The sequence below is a fragment of the Sinohyriopsis cumingii genome, unplaced genomic scaffold (assembly GCF_028554795.1).
Source record: "Sinohyriopsis cumingii isolate HCF-2022 unplaced genomic scaffold, ASM2855479v2 utg000131l, whole genome shotgun sequence".
In the NCBI taxonomy this organism is placed as follows: domain Eukaryota; kingdom Metazoa; phylum Mollusca; class Bivalvia; order Unionida; family Unionidae; genus Sinohyriopsis; species Sinohyriopsis cumingii.
Window position 1 is genome coordinate 2,426,598 of NW_028315872.1, and position 22,287 is coordinate 2,448,884.

Consider the following 22,287-nt stretch of genomic DNA (forward strand, 5'->3'; position numbering starts at 1 on the left):
ACTGCTGAGATTGTGCACTACGTGTGGCCAAGGCATACTTACCAATAATGCCAAGGCACACGTATGTCGAGGAAAGAAGAAATGTCACATTTGTCACCGAATCGTGGACTTGGAACACGAATGCTACGTGCAAAAATACCAACCCCAACCACAGAAAGAAGATGGACACAAGAAGAAAGGCAATTTCATCTTTTTCGATTTCGAATGCATGCAAGAGACCGGTATTCACATTTCTAATTTCTGCGTGGCTCATCGCGCGTGCGAGAAGTGCATTCAAGAACCTATCGTCAGTCATTGCCCTCACTGCAGCAAGATTCCTGGAGGGCGTGAACAATTTTTTCGAGGACCGAACACGCTAGCCGATTTCGCTCGATGGGTCTTACACCCCATCGACAAGACGTGGAACCAAGAGGACATCGAACGTTACGGAGATTGTCATCGTCATGCCACGGTGATGGCTCACAATTTCTCCGGATACGATGGACAGTTTCTTCTCAGATACTATACAGAACATGGCAACGAACGTCCTAAAGTCACTTTGAACGGAGCCAAAATCATTTTCATGCAAGTGGGACAAGTGCAGTTTAAAGATTCGATGAGTTACTTGGCCATGCCTTTGAGTCGAATGCCTAAAACGTTTGGAATGACAGAAATGCCTAAAGGGCACTTTCCACACTTTTTCAATACGCAAGCCAATCAACACTCCGTTCTACCCCATTTGCCTGAGGCTCACTATTACGACCCTGACAACATTCGTACCGAACAACGAGAAGCTTTCTACGCTTGGTACCAGGCTCACGCCTCAGACCCTTTTGACTTTCAGGAAGAAATGCTAAAGTAATGTCGTTCCGACGTGGACATTTTACGGCGTTGCTGTGGAAAATTTCGAGAACTGTTCATGGAACACGGAGGGGTCGATCCTTTCACCATTGCCAAAGCGTGTTCCTTAGTGTACCGGCAACGATTCATGCCTGAAAACACCGTTGCTGTCATCAGTCCTCAAAGACCAACTATGTCAAACGTCAATACTCGGTCAAAGCCCTAAGCTGGTTACATTACTTGTGTGACAAGGAAGACAAATGGATTCATCATGCCCACAACGGAAGAGGCGAAAAGAACATCGGAACGCATTCGGTCGATGGCTGGGACTTAGAAAACCCCAAGATCGTGTACGAGTTTAACGGCTGCTTATTTCACGGATGTCCCGTCTGTTACCCTGACCGCGGCGCTAAAAATCAGTTTTTGCAACGAACCATGGAAGACTTGTACCAGGACACTTGTCAGCGACGCCTAAAGTTAGAACAGGAAGGATACCAAGTGGTGGAAATGTGGGAACACGAATACGATCACCGATTGAAAACCGACCCCGAATTTAAACGTGTCGTGGAAAGTTACCAGTGGGTGGACCCCCTGAACCCGAGGGGTAGTTTGTACGGAGGAAGGACCAATGCCACCTGTTTGCTGTACCAAGCCGACGAAGAGAAAGGAGAAGAAATCAAATACTTGGACGTGTGTTCGCTGTATCGCTACGTGTGCAAATATTCTCACTTTCCTGCAGGAGACCCGCAATTGCTAACGGAACTCATCGACCTGAAAAACATTCGACAATACGAAGGTCTGATCAAGTGCAGAGTTTTGCCTCCCACGGACTTGTACCATCCCGTCTTACCTCACCATTGTCAAGGCAAACTGATGTTTCCTTTGTGCCGTACTTGTGCCGAAACGTGAAACCATGATCAACCTTGCCAGCATACCCAGGAAGAACGCGCCTTGACGGGGACGTGGGTGAGGGTAGAATTGTTCAAAGCTCTGGACATGGGATATCAACTGTTAGAAGTGTACGAAATTTGCCACTTTCCCAAGACACAACAATGCCACAAGGGTGACCCCACGCAGAAAGGAATTTTCGCCGACTACGTGGATGCCTTTTTGAAACTGAAGCAAGAAGCCAGTGGCTATCCGTCCTGGTGTCACACTCCCGAAGACCAAAAGACATTCAAAGAGAAATACTGGGCACAAGAAGGCATCACTTTAGATCACATCGAGAAAAACGAAGGCAGGCGATCGTTTGCCAAAGTGATGTTAAATTGCTTGTGGGGCAAAATGGCACAACGACCGTGTTTACCCAAGACGGAATATTTGACCGAACCTTCACGCTATTTCCAGATGATTCACGACAAAACCAAATTCATGAAACACGTGGACGTCGTTCGCGAGAATTTGATCTTGGTCAATTACGAAGAAGATCTGGACTTTGTACAAGACGACCCTTTTGGAAATGTCATCATTGCGGCTTACGTGACAGCTCATGCTCGCTTAAAATTGTACGAAGCTTTAGAACTGTTAGGGGAACGTGTCCTGTACTTTGACACGGTCAATTGCATTTACATCCATCACCCGAGCCAACATCACCCTGACATCAAAGGAGACCGTTTAGGAGCCTGGACAGACGAGCATCCCGACGACAAGATTCTAAGTTTCGTCAGTGGTGGTCCAAAAAATTACGGCTACGAATACCGGGACAAACAAGGAGAAGTGCACACGGAGTGCAAAGTGAAAGGACTGACTCTGAATTATCATACCAGTCGAGTGGTCAACTTTGGGGTATTGAAAGAAGCCTTGCAATCTGGAGAGGATGGCAACTTTAAAGTGACCACTCACCAACCGAACAAGATTGTACGTTTACCCACTCACCACATCGTCAGTCGACCCTTGGAAAAAGTCTATCAAATCGTGTACCAGAAGCTAGTGCGACTTCCCAATCATTTCACCTTACCGTATGGACACGTCGGTATTGGTCTGTATATAAAAAGGAACCATAGGCAAGATCGATAGTTCATTGTGACTACCAAGACCAAGCGAACAAGATGAATACTTTCAGAGAAACACAAAACAAGTTCAGAAAGGCACAATTCAAGTTTGGGGCTTCTGAAGTGGAATGCGATTGTGAGCCTTGCGATGGGAACGATGCTGTACGTTGTGACCTTAGCGATGCCGTAAAGCATCATGGGAACTTTGTTCTCACTACCCCTATCATGGAAAGGGATGCTGTACGTGTCAAACCTGAGGAATGCGAAAGCGATGCCGCTCGTCCTCTTGGACATTTTACTGGGTTTCGTTGTAAAGGTGAATGTCCATCTTCACATCTACCTCCCTACGGATGTCATCCAGCCCTGAGAAAACTCCTGTCCATGTCACCCTACCCTCATCGAAACGAACCTGTGAAAGACGAATATTCGTTCCCTGTACGTTTGTCGGAATACTGTGACTTTGAAAATCGTCTTCAATCGTTCAAAGGAAAATGGCCTAAGTATCTGGGAGGACCAACCCCCGAAGAATTAGCCAGAGCTGGATTTTTCTACTTGGGCGAAGGGGATAAAATCAAGTGCTTCAGTTGCGGTGTGTCACTTCACCACTGGGAACCACAAGATTCGGCCTACCTAGAACACGCTCGATGCTCACCGAATTGTCATTACTTACCCTTAGTGGGACCAAGACATTGAAGTAACTTACCATGTCGTTGACGAATAAGAAACCAAACTGGTTAGGAGTCAAATGTTGGACATCACCGAGAACAGTATTTAAACTTCATTTCAAAAGCCATATTGAATCATTACCTAAAGAACTGCAAGAGAAGATTTACAAGGAAGTTTGGCAGGGGTTTGCCGGAGTGAAATCTCAATGGGTAACTGTAGAACTTTTGTGCCGAGAAATTCACAAGAGGAAAGTGAAAAAAGTCAATCAGTGTGTTAGATTTTTCTGGGTTAAGGGTGCATTCATCCTATTATATTACGCTAGACCGTTTACATCAAAAGAGTTCAATGACATTCTTGGACGTTACCGTGAATGGCAGTGGTCAGAAACTACTCACGATGTGGATTACTTTTGCTCTAGGAGAAGATTGTGAATTGTACGGACTGACCTATTCATGGATACTTTACAAGAGAACATTCGTGCTTTGCCTGTGGAGTTGAGAGAACGCATTTATCTAGAGCTGGTCAAAATACAAGTCAAACGTAAAGAACAATTGCATCCGTTACGTCACCAGGTGTTTAACCACTGGTACCTGAATGGTATAAGAGGACTGATTCGTCAGAAATTGTTTCAGTGGTCAGACCTTGTTGAACACTTTGAGTTAGTGAATGAATGAAATGTTTGTAATTTTGGTTACCTCAAGATTTACCTAGAGCAACGCATTGAGGAAGACAAGTTAAAGGATTACCAACATATTTTACGTGGAATCTGCTTAGCGGAAGAGGAAACATCTAAACAAACTCTGAAGTGTAGGTTACAGTATGCAAGGTTTATATTCCCTACTGGAGAACGAAGATGTCTAGTTAGAAAGTACCTTTATTGCTTTCGAAATAAAGAGACTATACAATCAGGAATCCATGCCACGGCTTATGTCACAAGTGATTGAACAGATTCCGTGGAAGGAACTCAATGACCATATTCAAACCCTGAATCATTACCATCAATTATTACAAGAACTGTTTCCGTTCAATTTGGGTCGACAAGTGGTGTGTGTCTTAGTGACTTGTTTTCTTGGATTTCGTTTAGCCGATTCCTTGTGGACTCTTTACGAACTGTACTTACCACCCCAATGGCCTTAAATGGTCACGAAAGACTCCTTTTGCTCAAAGCCTTGCGTTTTCATCTGGATACTTCTCGACCTCTACAGGAAAAAAGATTCGTCAACTTTTAGCTACCGAAGACGTGTACGACGATGTGTGTGCAGCTTGTGACTTACACCCCTATTGGACAGATGTCCGTGACTGGAAAAAAGGAGGATTTGAGGCTTGGACCCAAGAAGTGGCCCAGTATGGACGAGAGTTGTTCAAAGAAAAAAGTCACTTCTCAACCTTTGTTAGTGACCGTGCCAGAAGAAGAAGAAGAACCCATCACACAGGACAGGACTGTCGTGGACATGCCTGAAAGACCCTTTCGGGAGGATACTTGTGTGACCTTACCCCCTACTATAGAACTGGTCAGAACATTACCCAAAACATGTTGTACAGACACTTGTTTTTATTCCACGTTGATGGTTATCATGTGCCTTTTATCGTTGTACTTAAGCCTTTGACTTTTATGTATTTTTGTCTTTCGTGTTCATGTTTAAAACATTCAATAAACGTGTCCTGAAAAAGTGTATAAACTCTTGCCTTGTCTGTTTTCGTGTCACAAGTGACATTCCTAACACTATGTCTACTTCCGCTGTCTCTGCTCCCTTTTCCTCCACTGTCAAAGTCATCGACGAATACTTAGATCGTGCCAGTTGGGAGGCTTTGTATCTTCGCCATCCCTTTAACATGCTCATTGCTGGACCTAGCGGTTCAGGCAAAACCGAATTCGTCAAACTTTTGATCGAACATAAACATCATTTGATCGATCGACCACGTCACCACATCGTGTGGTGTTACAAAGAGTGGCAATGGGCGTACAGCCTCTTGCGAGAAAGTCAAGGCGATTCCATCGTGTTTGTGGAAGGCATTCCTGAAGAAGACGATGGCATCGTCTCTGACTCCCGTCAAACCCATTTGGTCATTTTCGACGACATGTTAGGAGAAGACGAAGAAGAAATTAAACTGTGTTTCACGTGCAAAGGGCATCACCGTAATGCCAGTGTCGTTTACATCACCCAAAATTTGTTTCAACAAAGTAAAGCCCATCGCACCATCAGTCTCAATGCGCATTACGTGGTCTTGTTTAAAAGCCCTCGAGATAAATCGCAAGTGCAAGTCTTAGCCAAACAGTTAGGAACGCCTTGGCTGACTCAGGCGTACGACGATGCCACTCAAACTCCACACGCATATTTACTCGTCGATTTGAAACCTACGACCCCCGATGATTTGCGATTTCGTACCCACTTGTTTCACCACAGGTGCCAAGACGGAGGGCCTGTCCTGTACACGTCTCTGTCCTCGACTTACCTTCACTCAACAAAAAAATCTATAAAAATCTCAGACACTTTTCGTCTGTCTCACACAGTTTGAACATAAGGTCCCTTCAGTCGCATCTTCCCGTCGAATTGATTCGTGCCTTGTATGACATCAGTCGAGAAAAAAATCCACAAATACGAACGAGCTGGTGTCTTAGAAGCTAGTCTCAAAGAAGTCTTACGATGGTTCACGGTGACAGCACATCAGTTACTACAAGGGATCATTCAGATTCCTCATCAAACCAAACGCTTTTTTGATCGAAACAAAGTCGCTTTGACCCAACTGGCCGATCCCCGCATCGACACTCAAACCAAAAAACAAATCATTTTGAAACCTGGAGGGAGCGGTACTCTAGGAGGGGTCATCATTCGCTCTCTCTTAAGATGGGATCCTAATGCTCCCAAACTTCTCCCCAAGATAAAAGTCAAACGAACTCCAAGAAGAAGAAAAAGAGCCATGGTGTCAAGACCAAGTCCCCAAGGAGACCCATGTCTCCAAGAACTTCTCCAGTGGCGGGACCCTCCTCTTACCAGTCACCACCCCAGAAAAAGAAAAGAAGCTCCCAGAAAAAGAAAGAGGGAAAAAGTCCCCAGAAAAAGAAAACCCCACAGAAGAAAACTAGTCGCAAGAGAGGCACTTCGGCCAGGACGCAACCTTACACTCGCAAACCACGACCAACAACGGCGGAAACAGCGTCTCCGGTAGCCTCAGGTTCATTCACTTCTCCGTTGATGACACCAAGAACTGAAGAGTACTTGGAGACGTTTATTACACCAAGAACTTCTCCGTTGATAACCCCAAGAACTTCTCCAGTTGCAGGCTCCTCCAATTTAGTGTCAGTGGCCGCTGCTCACAAAGTACCTTCTCCCAAAATCAAAGTTCAAGAAAGATCGGGCATGTTACAAAGTTTATTGGATTTGTCCAAGCAAGAACTGGCTCGATTTAGTCCGTTACGTACCCCTGCACGACGTGTCATGCCTGTCCTCAAATTGATACGACGTAAAGACAACCAGTGGCGACACGTTCCAGTATAAAAAAGGCCTGTGACCAAGAAGGGGTGTCAGTGTTTTTGGTGCTCCTGAAGACTCAAAGATGTCACCCTCCAGAAAACATCCCTTTTCTAAACAACCCCAAGGAAAGTAAAGGAAAGGACTACCTCCTCGTTTAGTCAAACATGGGGACATGTTATCTGTCCTGTCCAAAGCTTCTCCACCCCTACGAAATAAACTCATTCAAACGGCCTCCAAAGAGGTTATCGATACCGTGTGCGAATGTTGTTTGAACGTCTTGAAAGGTACGATCCCTTTGTCCAAACACCAGAAACAATGCTTAGGCAAACATCGTCACGTTCTTCGCCAAATGGTTCAAAAGAAAATCCCCATTCGTCAAAAAAAAAGAAGATGTTGGTCCAACGTGGAGGAATTTTACCCCTCTTGTTAGGTCCATTGCTGAAAGGAGTCTTGGGAACCATGTTGGAAGGACAGGTGGGAGCAAGATAAAAAGGCCCTCTGAAGTCTCAAGATCTCAGAATCGACCCCTGACATCCCATGAAAGGACGAAAACTAGCTTTAGTGCCTTACAAACGATGGATGGAATACCATCGGTGGCAAGAACAACGCACTCCGCATTTACCTCCCAATCCCAATTTGAGCGAGATGTCCCAGTTACAACACGAATTGCAGTCCTTGATGGATCGCCAAGATTTGTCCGAAACAGAAAAATCGCAAAAGTACGGTCAACTCTTGCAACGACTGCAACTCTTTCACCAGAAAGCTTTAGACGAAACAGCTCTACCCACTCTGAAAGATTTTAAGACCTTGATGAAAAGTCCAGCACCATCATCACTACCACCACCAGCACCACCGCTACTACCATCCCCAGGGGTCACCAGAGATGCTACCCCAAGAAGACCTGAGAAAGAAGAGATACGAGAAGTGTTTGAAACACCGTCAGCAGCTCCCATTTCAAGTAAGATTGCAGCATCCTTGTTGACCCCGTCCCCACACCGCAACGAGTAGAAATGAAAGCTTGGGTTTAAAAAATGATGTCCACTCCTCCTTCGACAGAAGTGAAAAAGAAAGAAGGGAAACCAGAAGTGAAAAAAGAAAAGAAGACCAAAGCCATTCCATTGCCACCTCCATCACCACTACCTTCGACTTCTACTCCCGTAGCCCATCGGACACGTAAATTGGTTTCCAAACCACCCTTTCGACCCACCCAAAGTAGCATCACCGAAGAGTGGGTGACTTATTAACACACAAAATAATGGAGAAGGTGTTAGCCAGCATTTACTACAATCCCTCCCATCCTGCAGGTTACGCAGGAGTTCAAAAATTGTATCGTGCTGCCAAAACTCGACTGAAAAGTCTCCGTTTACCTCAAGTGCAACGATGGTTACAAGAACAAGCTACCTACACTTTACACAAACCCATTCGACGCAAGTTTGCCAGAAGTCGCACCCGAGTGGAAGGCATCGATCATCAATGGCAAGCCGATTTAGCCGATATCTCTCATTTGGCCAGCTACAATCGTGGCTACAAATATTTGTTTTGTGTCATCGACGTCTTTTCCAAATTTGCCTGGGTCGTGCCCTTGACTTCCAAATCGAGCAGTGAGTTAGTGCGAGCCCTGCAACGAGTGTTGAAACAAAGCGGTCGTCACCCTCTTCGATGGCAAACGGACAAAGGCACCGAATGTCTGAACCAAACTTTCCAAAAAGAATTAAAGAAACGTGACATTCATTTTTTTACCACCGAGAATCCCGAAACCAAAGCCAGCATCGTGGAACGTTTTCAACACACTTTGAAAGAACGCATGTGTAAATGTTTTACGCATCATCACACTCTGAAGTACATCGACATCTTACCGCACCTGGTGCTAGCGTACAACCATTCTTACCATCGAAGCATTGGACGTGCCCCGCAAGAGGTGACTCCCGAGAACGAAGTGCTGGTGTTTGAGCGCCTGTTTGGTACGTCCCCGACGAGGGCTGTCCCCAAGAAAAGTGGAGAGTTGACCGTAGGAGATTGGGTACGCATTGGCAAAACCAAGCGCACTTTCCACAAAGGTTACTTACCTATTTGGACTACCGAATTGTTTCGTGTCACTGGACGAGTGCATGGCCGTCATCCTGCCGTCTATAAATTGGAAGACATGAACGGCGAAGTGCTCAAAGGAACGTTGTATTTGCCCGAGTTACAACGTGTCACCAAAAAAAGAAGACGACGTGTACGACATCGAAAGCATTCTCGAACGCAGAACCCGTAAAATAGGCAAACGACGTGTCAAAGAAGTCAAAGTACGTTGGAAAGGATATCCACCCAGTTTTGATTCTTGGATCGACGCTTCGCAAGTCATCGACTATAAAAAGAAGTGACCATCATGCCCTTTCACACAGACGCAGCTCCGGCGACCACTCCTTCATCCAGTTCTTCTCTGCAAGATTTACAAAAACAACCTTTGTGGGTGTGGTGTGGAGAACGTGTGCCTAAAACGCAAATCGTCTTTTTCTGTCAAATCTTTGTGGTGTATTGTGTTATCGGGGCAGCCATCGCCAATTTGAGTTTGCAACAAGGAGACAAACAATTGTGGACCATTTTATTGAGCAGTTGCATCGGTTACCTGCTTCCCAATCCATCTCTGAAATTCTCTTCCAACGGGAACAACGGGAACCTTGTGTCCAGTGCCAGTGTCAGTCACCACTACAACAACAACAACAACCCCATTTTGGGCGGAGACACTCCTCTGACGTCCAGTAACCCCTCGGACAGCCACAGAACTCTGGAATTATGAGTCACCAAAAGCAATTTTACTTAACCTTACCCAGTGACAGTTCCATGGAGATGTTTCTCCACAACACGTTGTGCTGTTACACGGCCAAATTATCTCAGGTATTCCCATTAGATCACGAAGCCCATTGGGAAGTGGCCTTAGTAGAACTCATTCACCCAACCCAAGTCTTCAATGTCCTTCCCAATCAAAATTTTTTTGATGTGGAAGTTCATGACGAACAATTGCAGCAGTACTTGGATACCCATGTCAAATATGACAAGAAAACCCCTAGCACAAAAAATCAAAAGTGGACCACCTATCACTTGTTCATTCCCCCAGGCTATTATTTTAGTGGTCAACATTTGGTGAGCACCATAGCCTCCAGGTTTAATGTTGTGTTTCTGAAAGCTTTGTTAAGTGTCAACAAAAGTGTCACCCTGGAATACCACAAAGCAGCTCGTCGTTTCTTGATGAAATTTGACGGGGGTAAAATCATGTCTTTCTTATTTTGTCCTGAATTGTTTGACATGTTGGGTGGAGACACGAACATGAAAATGGCCATGATCAAGAAAAACGAATTACCAATCATTTACGACAACGAGTCTTTTAGCAAGTTATTTCGTGCCTCGGTAGAACTGAACCAAGGACTGAATTTGATGTTTGTGTACTCCGATGTAGTGGAGTACAACGTGGTGGGACACACCTCCGTACCGTTACTGCGTGTCATTCCTTTCAAAGTGGATTCTGCCACGACTGCTGACGAGGAAGGTAGAAACATTTATCAAGTTCACCGCGAATTTGTACATCCTCACTATTTGCCTGTCAGTAAGTCTTATTTGGACACGGTCAACATTGCTATAAAAGGAGATCTGGTACAAAATATTCCGTTCACCAAAGGAAAAGTCACGGTGAAACTCCATTTTCGAAAACGGTTCTCTCACGAATCGTAAGTCATGTATCCAGTGTACCGAGGGGTTGCTCGACAGCGAGGACACGGTTTAGGAGATATGTTAAAATCGGCCTTTCGTTCGGTGGCCCCGGTGTTAAAACCGATGGTGACATGTGGATTGCACGCCTTGAAAGATGCGGCACTGACGCAAGGCAAAGAATTTCTCCAAAATGTCATCATCAACAAACAAAACCCCAAAGAAGCTTTCTTGAGGGCAGGCAAAAATGTCTTGCTGCAAACGGGTAAAGACCTTTTGGGCCGACGAGAAACACCTATAAATGCCCTGCACTCTACCGAGTCAGGCATTCAGCAAGGACAAGGCAGAAAGAGACGACGAAGGAAAGACCCTTTCACCAGACTTCACACTTCTAAAGCTAGAAAGACAAAGAAAAGAAGAACCGTTCGAGACTTAGACGTTTTCGATTATTGAGAAACAGAAAAAAATGATGCACCGAGAATCTTACGCTTGTTCCAAGTCGGAACTGGATCTGTTTGCCATGCCCCCAACCATGATGACCATGCAAGAATCCCAGTGGGTGGAATTTCACTCCGTCTCTTCTTTGACAGCCTCAGCTCCCATCGAGTTTGAAATCAAAGGACAGCCCGGAGATTACATCGATCTGAATAGCAGTTACTTGTACCTGAAAGTCAAAGTTGTCGATAAGGACAATTCGCCCCTAGAAGGTGATGAGGTAATAGCTCCCGTCAACAATTTCATGCATTCCTTGTTCAGTGGAGTGTACTTGTACTTGAATAACAAACTAGTCAGTAACAGCATGGATACTTACCCTTATCGAGCGTACCTGGAAAATCTCTTGACGTACGGAATAGACGCCAAGAACACTCATCTCAATGCCTGTGTGGTATGGGAAGCTCACGATGCAGGCCAGTTTGAAGAATTCGAAATTAATACAACCAAAGAACACAATGCGGGATCTGTAGAACGAAGAGACAAAATCAAAGACGGACAGAGTTTAGAACTGATGGATCGTTTGCATTTGGACATGTGGTTGCAAAAGAAATATTTGTGGAATGTGGTGAATGTTCGCCTGAGACTGAATCGTAGCAGTGCCGCTTTCCATTTGATAGGTACTACTGCTTGCAAAACTGTCATCGAGGAAGCCAGGCTCTACGTACGACGCGTGGAAGTGTTACCTAAAGTGAAAAACGACATCAGTCAGACGTTGAGCAGAACGACCGCCAAGTATCCGATACGACGCGTGTAAGTGAAAACCTTCACCATTCCTACGGGGCAACGATCCATGATCGAAGATCATCTGTTCCAAGGACAAACGTTTGATCGTTGGTATCGTCGAGAATGCAGCCTTCAACGGAACTGTCACTAAAAATCCTTTCCACTTTGAACACTTTAACGTGTCCAAGATCTAAGTCAGTCGCGATGGCAAGACCTTGTGTTACCGACCTTTCGAACCTAACTTTGACAAGAAGAATTACTAGAGATCGTACTTGTCCCTATACGAAGCCAAGGGACAATTAGGAACCAACACCAGTCTCGGTATTTCGTACGACGATTATGCAGGAGGCTATGCTTTGTGGGCTTTTGATTTCACTCCAGACCAAGGCAGCGACGAGGGACATTTCCACCCTATAAAATCCGGCCAGATTCGTGTGGAAATTCAGTTTACTACAAATCTACTAGAGACGGTGAACGTCATCCTGTATGCAGAATTTGATAATACGATAGAAATCAACAGTTTGAGAGTAGTCATTCTAGATTATTAGAAGCCATGGAAGACTGTTATCCCTCTTTACCTAGTGGGGAAACTTTGGAGATGGAATGTGAGGAGATTGTGGAAGAAGAAGTTATCATGATGAAATCAAGATGGCCAGAACAAGAATCCCATTTAGCCTCCTGTTTTGCCAAACACTTGGTCGAAACAATGACGGAATTGATCAAGAAAGATTGCTATGGATGTCAAAACGATCATCCCAGTCAAATTCAACACGATAAATGCCTGATGCTGAGTCAAGAAGAAAAATTGGACGAGTATCTGGACGAAGCTTGGAGTCTCATCTCGGACGAAGTCGTGTTGCATCAGTGGTACAAAGACTTGCGTAAACATTCTTGTCCACCATTAACCACTCAAGAGATCCATCGTATCGAAGCTGTCCTGAATCAGAGTGGGGAGACGAAACGAAGAAACGGTTATTTGTCAGACATTTTGAAGCAAAAAGTCAGGATCGAATTGATGACTTATTATTACCTGTGAAGAAGAAGAAAACATGGATACCTGGGAACTTTATTATCTTTTGAACCACAGTTCGTACACTGCTTCTTGGAATCCTGTCGTCTGTGCTAAAGATGAACTCCCTCATCGCAAACCTCAAGACCATCAAGCTTATGTGATCAACACGGACGACAGTCATCTCCCAGGAACCCACTGGGTAGCCGTCTACTTTCCTCAAGAAGGATGTGTGGAATATTTCGATTCGTATGGATTGCCTCCTTTGGAAGACGATATCATTAACTTTATGAGAAGAAATGCTCAGACCATCCGATTCAATAATGTGAAATTGCAAGGCACAGATTCATTGGTGTGTGGACAATGTTGTGTGTATTTTCTGCATCATCGTAGTGGGGGCTATTCCTTAGAACATTTAGTGACTCAGTTTGATCCTCGTTCTTCTTCTAGAAACGATGTGAAAGTAGATAAATGGTTTTGTGACCATTATGCTTATCTTTTGTCTCAAGCTAGGAAACGTAGTGTCCATCAATGGCCTAATGACTTCCAACAGTGGAAATCACAATTTCATTCACAACGTTGTCAGCCGTGTCCAAAATAGTGAGTCAGTTGAAAAAAAATGTTTGTGATTAGAAAAAATGTTTGATGTTATATTGTTGGATTATTGTTAAAAATGTTAGAGTTGTTTGTTAGTGTCAAGTGATTTTGAATAAAAAATGTTTTGTTTTGAAAAAAAATGCCTTTGTTGTTTGTTTTGCTATAGGAATCTTGATTCATGCTCTTTGACTTCTTACTATCCCTGTCATGACACTCATTGAACGTTTCGGCTCGAATGTTTTCCTTCACGTCCGCGCTTTGACTTTAAAGCCGGGGTAGCCTCCAGTATAACCATCCATTGTCGACTCATCCTCCTACGAAGATGTGCTCCAGACTAGCTAAGCTAAACGAAGCCTACGTGAATTTGCATAGGGTCAGACACACTCTGATACCGAAGCCAGAAGAGATAGAGAATGTGAGAATGTTAAAAGTCACTGAAGACCTGATAGAAGAACTCTTCAGAGAAGAAGTGAACAGAGAGAAAGAAGAACGGACAGAGAAGTACAGACTTCAGAAACAGCAGAGAGAGCAGCAACAGCAACAACAACAGCAGCAGCAACCTGAACCTGACAGAGGCTTTGTCGATTGTCGTATCGAGACCAAAGAGTTCTTCTTCTCTTTCCGAAGAAGCAGACATATCGTCAGAAAGTATATAGTCAGAGGACGTCGCATTCTTAGAATATAAAAGATCGCCCTAGCTCCAACTTGGCACACAAAAACCAGCCCTTTTCAGGGCTACCCCAATCTCTAGAAAAGAAATAACAATCGATTTGCAAATGTATGTATGTAGAGTAGTGTGAATATAAACACTAACTCTTTTCTGGTGTGAGTGTATGTGCTTGTGTTTGTAAGCATTCAAGTACGTTTGTGTGGATAGTACATAATGATAATGTTTTTTGATGTTTGACGTGTGGGAATAATAGATTTGGGGTTTGTTTATTGCTGCTCCGCGTATGTGGATAGTGTATTATTTTTAATGAAAATTTTAAAAATAGTAATGGTAGTAAAAAAAGGTGAGTGAGTGTTTCTTTTAGGTCCGCGCGCTGTTTGGTTATGATTTTGGTAAGATAAATTTTGTTTTAGGGGATGTTTTCCTTCACGTCCGCGCTTTTAGTATAAGTAGAAAATCGCTCGGCAGTCTAACTACCCTTGTTGATTGTTCAACACTAGAGAATGATTAGAAGGCTCGCGAACTGTTGGAACTTTATGTGCACCTGGAATATGCCAGGCTCATACTAAATGAACTGGCCTCGGAGTCCATTGTCGAAGAGGGAAGGATGAAAGAGGAGGAGAGAAGAAAGAAAGAAGAGGAGGAGAGAAGAAAAAAGAAGAGGAAAAGGAGAGAGGAATGGCTGTACCACAGCCACAGAATCTCAGAGACAGAAGATTGGGATTCTGAAGACACTCATTCCTCCTCTGCTGTCCCCCCAAAGAGAGTGAAAGGAGATTGGAGTAGGAGATGTATGTGTGGTGCCAGGCCTGGAAGGTGCCATCACTAACCAGGTGCCATGGAGTTCAAAACAAACAGCCCTTTTCAGGGCTACCCAAACCTTTAGAAAAGAAATAATAATCTATTTGCCAATGTGTGTATGTAGAGTAGTGTGAATATAACACTGACTTTTTTTCCTTGTCTGAGTGTATGTGTTTGTGTTTGTAAGCACTCACGTACGTTTGTGTGGATAGTAAATAATGATAATGTTTTTTGATGTTTTAGTGTGGGAATAGTAGATTTGGGGTTTGTTTATCGCTGCTTCGCGTATATAGATAGTGGATAATATGAGATGAGAAAAGTAGGGGATGTTTTCCTTCACGTCCGCGCGTTTTAAGTAATGATCTAGGTAATATAAATTTTGTGTCTTAGGGGGATGTTTTCCTTCACGTCCGCGCTTTTCGTATAAGAACCCACAACATTCGTCATTCACACCATTCTACAAAGAATAAAAAAGAAGATGGCTCCGAACCACCTTGATAAAATGAAAAAATTGCAAGACGTCCTGGACAATTTGGGCATGATGGAGCAAATGTTGGTTAACCTAAACGAGGATCACTATTCTTATAGTCCCCATCGAGTGAAGATGGAGATTAACAACTTACGAAAACTAAAGGAAATCATCAGTGATCTGTTGAAAGAAATAAAGGAGGAGAAGGATGATGAAGAGGAAAGGATAAGGATGAGAGCATGGAATGAAAAAATTGAAAAAGAAGAAGAAAATGAGAAGAGGAAGAAAGAAGAGGAGGAGAAGCAGAAAGAAGAGAAAAAGAAGAAGAAAGAGGAAGAAAAGAAAGAAAAGAAGAGAAAAAGTGTAGGACAGAAAATAAGAAGCTGGTGGAGAAATAGAAGAAATTAGAAGAAGAAGAAGAAAACCAAAAGCCCTTTTCAGGGCCACTCCAATCTCTCGAAAAGAGATAGACTTTCAATTGCCTACCCTTTTTTTTTTTTACCTTTTTAAATAACAAAAAAAAATCCCATGTTAAATTCCCCTTGTCCCTAGAATTGCTTTTTTCTCCCATGTTAAATTTCCCTTGTCCCTAGACTAACCCAAAATAGATTCCCATGTTAATTCCCATTGTCCCCAAAAGGCCGGGACAGTTTTCCCCATGTTAAATTTACATAGTCCCCAAAGGGCCGTGACCCTGTTTTTAATGGTAAATCCCATTGTCCCTAATGCGCCCCACCTTACTACTATCATTCTAAGCTCATTGTCTTATGCAGTGACTGTGCAGCAAATAAATTTACATGAATATCATTCCAAGCTCATTGTCTTATGCAGTGACTGTGCAGGAAATAAATTTACATGAATAATATTCCAAGTTTGTTGTCTTATATGGCAAGACGAATACAAATCTAAATTCACTGGCAGGTGAAATATTAGATGCAAACAGCGATAAACAATTCAATGAATTCACTGGCAGGTGAAATATTAGATGCAAACGCTGTTAAGAATTTTAAAAACTATAATCTAACCTCAAGAATATAATTTGATACAATAACTGAGTTATTTAAGGAACTACAACGAATCCCCTGCCTAATCTCTATCGACCTGTAAGACAGTAGACCCTGCCTAACCTCCACTGACCTGTATGACAGTAGATCCTGCCTAATCTCCATCGACCTGTAAGACAGTAGATCCTGCCTAATTTCCACTGACCTGTAAGACAGTAGACTCTGCCTAATCTCCACTGACCTGTAAGACAGTAGACCCTGCCTAATCTCTATCGACCTGTAAGACAGTAGACCCTGCCTAATCTCTATCGACCTGTAAGACAGTAGACCCTGTCTAATCTCCATCGACCTGTAAGACAGTAGACCCTGCCTAATCTCCACTGACCTGTAAGACAGTAGACCCTGCCTAATCTCCACTGACCTGTAAGACAGTAGACCCTGCCTAACCTCCACTGACCTGTATGACAGTAGACCCTGTCTAATCTCCATCGACCTGTAAGACAGTAGACCCTGCCTAATCTCCACTGACCTGTAAGACAGTAGACCCTGCCTAATCTCCACTGACCTGTAAGACAGTAAACCCTGCCTAATCTCCACTGACCTGTAAGACAGTAGACCCTGTCTAATCTCCATCGACCTGTAAGACAGTAGACCCTGCCTAATCTCCACTGACCTGTAAGACAGTAGACCCTGCCTAATCTCCATCGACCTGTAAGACAGTAGACCCTGCCTAATCTCCACTGACCTGTAAGACAGTAGACCCTGCCTAATCTCTATCGACCTGTAAGACAGTAGACCCTGTCTAATCTCCATCGACCTGTAAGACAGTAGACCCTGTCTAATCTCCATCGACCTGTAAGACAGTAGACCCTGCCTAATCTCCACTGACCTGTAAGACAGTAGACCCTGCCTAATCTCCACTGACCTGTAAGACAGTAAACCCTGCCTAATCTCCACTGACCTGTAAGACAGTAGACCCTGCCTAATCTCCACTGACCTGTAAGACAGTAAACCCTGCCTAATCTCCATCGACCTGTAAGACAGTAGACTCTGCCTAATCTCCACTGACCTGTAAGACAGTAGACCCTGCCTAATCTCCACTGACCTGTAAGACAGTAGACCCTGCCTAATCTCCACTGACCTGTAAGACAGTAGACCCTGCCTAATCTCCACTGACCTGTAAGACAGTAAACCCTGCCTAATCTCCACTGACCTGTAAGACAGTAGACCCTGTCTAATCTCCATCGACCTGTAAGACAGTAGACCCTGCCTAATCTCCACTGACCTGTAAGACAGTAGACCCTGCCTAATCTCCACTGACCTGTAAGACAGTAGACCCGGCCTAATCTCCACTGACCTGTAAGACAGTAGATAATAATGCTCATAATAATTATTACCTTGTACACAGTCCCAAATGCTCCAGATGCAATAATTCCACCTCTACGCAAATCTGGCTCCATGATCAGCCTCAAGATCTGCAGATCTGGTTTGGCATCTGTTGGTGGAAGTGGCTGGAAATAAGACATTATTATTATGAATTAAGTTTTCTATCTATTAGCAGGAAGTCCTAGGTTGCATGTCAGGTTAAAAACTTCAGGTGCTTCCAAGTGAAAGTAAATCAGAATTGATAACTCCCCAGACTCCACTAACCCAACTATCTTTCAAGCATTGCTTATGCAGTATTATCACTCTCACATGCGGCTCTGTTGGATTTGTTACATACTAATGTCTGAAGTGTCAAGTTTATCGGACTAAATAGATATCTTATTTAGCAATTGTCTGAGACCGATCCAGTTTCACTATTTAACAAGGACCTAACCGAGTATAATAACATTGTCGTACAGTTGTACATAAAAACATGTCACAAATTGTGGTCAGACATTCAAGGCCTTAACCGAGTATAATCATATCTGTTTCTGAATTAATGTTTCTTAAACAATTAAATCCAATTGGAAAAGAACTATGCATTTACTGACATGTAAATATTTGGTTACAAATTCGCAATGCGTTTGATTTACATTTCTTTTAGATTTGAAACTACTATCAACAAATAACAGTGTTTCGTTTCAGATCAGTGATGAAAATATTATGAAACAAGTGTAAAGAGGCATCGTCACTATCCCCTCCATGCTTGAAGCACGCGAAACATGGCTACATGTGGGGATTGGAAACATAGTTTTGTCCTTTTAAAACAGGCATAACAAGATTTAAATCTCTTTAAGAGTGCAATGCAAAAAGTAGCCACAACTCTCTTTTTCACAATGGTATTTGTTTTTGTAAATATCTCTTCTAAATGGCAATAATTTATTAGTTGCATCAAGATTCATTTTTTATATTTATATAAATAAATCCAAATGTTCTTATTTACATCAAAACCACCACTGCTGCTTGCAATTATTTATCTTGTATTTTCATTTGTTTTAGTCGAGCTTTAGATTTAACTGAACATATAATTAATTATCAGCATTGGTGACATCGTAAATGATTGCAACTAATGAATTCTATCTCATTTTCAGACATTGACGTAATTATTGGCTAAGTCCATGGAGTAATCTTTTTTCTTAAGTTTGTCGTGCTCCTTATATTTATTTTCATGAAATGAGGTGAGTATCAACCTTAGACATTTTCAACGATTTGTGTCAATCTGTATTATTATCTTCTATAATCATTGGATGTATATAATTCTAATAAAAGTTGCTTTAACATGTCATGACTATTTGTCAGTAATAAATGCAGCCAAGGTGCTTTGACATTTCTAAAATAGACTTCTTAGGGGAACATAAATTCCTTTCTCCCTGTGAGTTATTCCATACTTTCATGACTATTTGTCATTAATAAACACAACCACTGCAGTGAGAATTAAACCATTACAATTTATTTCGCACCACACACATACACTTCCTTTAGGAATGCTACTTAAAGGAAGAAATCGATTTCAATTAATTCCATTTCATAATTCATATCCTCTTGCACTTCTTCTAAGCTTATGAACGTTATCCTCCTAGTTTACCTTCAGGACTCGAAGGACAGATTTAACAAAACAGAATTCAAATTTTAAAAGCACTGAGACTGAATAATGCACTGGACCCAGCGAATTCGGTAGATAAGCCAGAAAGTATTATATTACAACCTCAAACTACTAATGGAGGATCTGCGTCCATCATAATTTATCATGAAGAATATAATGGTGTTATGTAGAAGAAATATCAGGGCTATATAATTTGATTTATTCTTATTTGGGACTAGAATGCAATGATACAAATTATGCGCAGATTAAAAAAAAAAAAAAGAAAAAAAAAATATCTACAATAATCTAGGCTATAGAAAATAATCCGAAAGTGAAACTATGACCAGAAATGTATATGATAAAACTAATTCCATCTCAGAGATGTAAGTGAAAGTCAACTTAAGAACAGTTATGACACAACTGATGAATGTACCGAAACGTTTGATACAAGTGAAGTGGTCAGTGACAAATCTAGTCATAAGCACTCTGGAGAATCCGACATGACATATATTAAAAGAAGTAACAGGTACCCCACTTAATCTCATGTGTAACAGCAAAGAACAAAATGCATTTTATGTTACTCTCATATATAAACATTCATTTCGTATAGCTTAAAAGGTTGCTGACAGCACAAATGCATACATGAGAATCATATCTTGCTCAAATGCATGTTTTTCCTTATCTAGAAACATTTATAAAACTACTAAGCTTTATTTTCAAAACTTAACAATAGTTTCAGCATCCAAAGCTAACAAAACAAATAAAAGAACGTAGTAGCTGTCTGCCCCACTTTGCCAACAAAAAAGAATATCGATCCTGAAGAAGCAACAAGTCTGAAGAAACAAGTTATTTGTTCTTCTGTAAAGCACAGCTTGTGAAGAAAGTTTTCTGAAGTGTATTTAAAATCTGGTCATGTGGTCTTTCAGAATGGTTGAACCAATTTTTCTGACCATCAATTTTGTTTCTTCTTCATAAACAGAAGATTTGGGCCAGTTGAAATGAGACTGATAGATAAAGGTCTCCTGATTTAAGAGAAAAAGAAAAACATTGCTTTGTGTGTCTGGTCAATCCTACATGCAGAAGACCAGAGCAGTGGTGTCAGTAAAATCAAATTAAAATGACAAAATAACCATCATAAATGAAACAATACTCATCTGTCCTATTTTGAGATGATTCACATTACACAGTCTATGATATAACACATTATCATTACACATATTAACTTCATCTGTTTATCTTCAGAAGGTCTCCCAGTAGGAGTGAGGTGCCATTTTTTTGCGTTGGAATATAAGTTGCATTTCAAACATGCACATTAGAAGCATTGATTTATCATTTTTATGATATGCCATTCCCATTCATAACAAAATAAAAGAATACCTCCACACTTACTGCCTGTCAGATGATGGATTTTTATTCAAGATTTCATGCCATTTCACGCTGCTTTATTTACCTTTATTTATTGCTCAAGTGTGTTTAACCTGAACCTGGGGTCTTTCAAAATGGTAGAACCCATTATTTTGTCTATACACTTTGTTTCATCCTATTAAAAAATTCCTTGCATTTACTGAAATTAAAGTTCAAAATGACACAGATATCATGGCATAAGAGCAAGATAAAAAAGTAACTTTGTCTCTGTCTGACCCAACATACCAAGGATAACAGAGGTGATGTCAGTAAAATTATTCTAGAAAAGATAAAATAGCATTTGGGATGAAATCATATATGTCACAGACGTGTGTGCTCTTAATGTTTATCGATTATATCTGAGCTAGAATGTGCTCGGGTTTTGTTTCCATGTACACCTTCATCAAATAATTTATTTATTTACGTCTTAAGTAATTTCAAAATGTCAAGTTTAGTTAATTAACTTGGGATATCTGATACTTATCAAGCTTTATCAGGAAGTTATCCACTTAATGGAACAATACTCAGGTGTAGAGATGTGTGAAATATAAAATTGCATCCTTTTTTTGCTATCTGTATTGTAGAGTATTGTTTGATACATTGGATGCCCCAGCATTTGTTCTAAATCTTTAAAGATAATCAATACGCCATGTCATTAAATGCACTATGGTTTGTTTTCAAAAGAGCTGTTTTTTAACTGAACAGATGGATTCATTTAAAAGTTGCATGTATTAAAGGATTAGAAAGTGTTTCAGGTTTTATAGTTCTGTAATATTATTCTTGTTGGTTGCAAAAACCTAGTTATTATAATAATAATGTTATACAGTAGTTCCGATAAAATGATCACAGATTTAACAAGTATCTTCAGGTGCATGCAAGTGTCACGTATATCACTGCATTTGTACTTGACCATCTCCATGTACTACATTGAAGTATATGCTATATTTCCAACTGGCTTTGGAGGGATGATTTTGATAGATGTGGAACCATAGGGCTCAGTACGGTTTTGTATCATGCGTGCTTCTGACAGTAGTGATGTTGGTTCAGAGAAAGATCCTTGTTTTCTTGTAGTGAGGGATCAGACAAAGCATTGGGACCAAAACACTTGTGGTCGTTTACAAGATGCCATGAGTTATAAATTCTATTGTTAAATATTCAGTATACTATTTGAGTGCAAATCAAATAAAAATATGCATCATTGCCATATGAGAAAAAAATCATATACATTTGTACATATCCTACTGTGTAAGAAACAGTATTCGCATTTGCACATATTCCATACCTTGTGTAAAACCATACTACTTGGGTAAATTCATATACTTTGATAGCTTTAGTGAAGATTCATCATTATGATTTGTGATAGTTAATTTCAATAACACGGATCATCTAGGGTGATATATCCAAAGGTCAGTCATATTTATTTATAATCGCATCCACTAATTCTTCTTGATTACTCATTTAAGTAACATGTT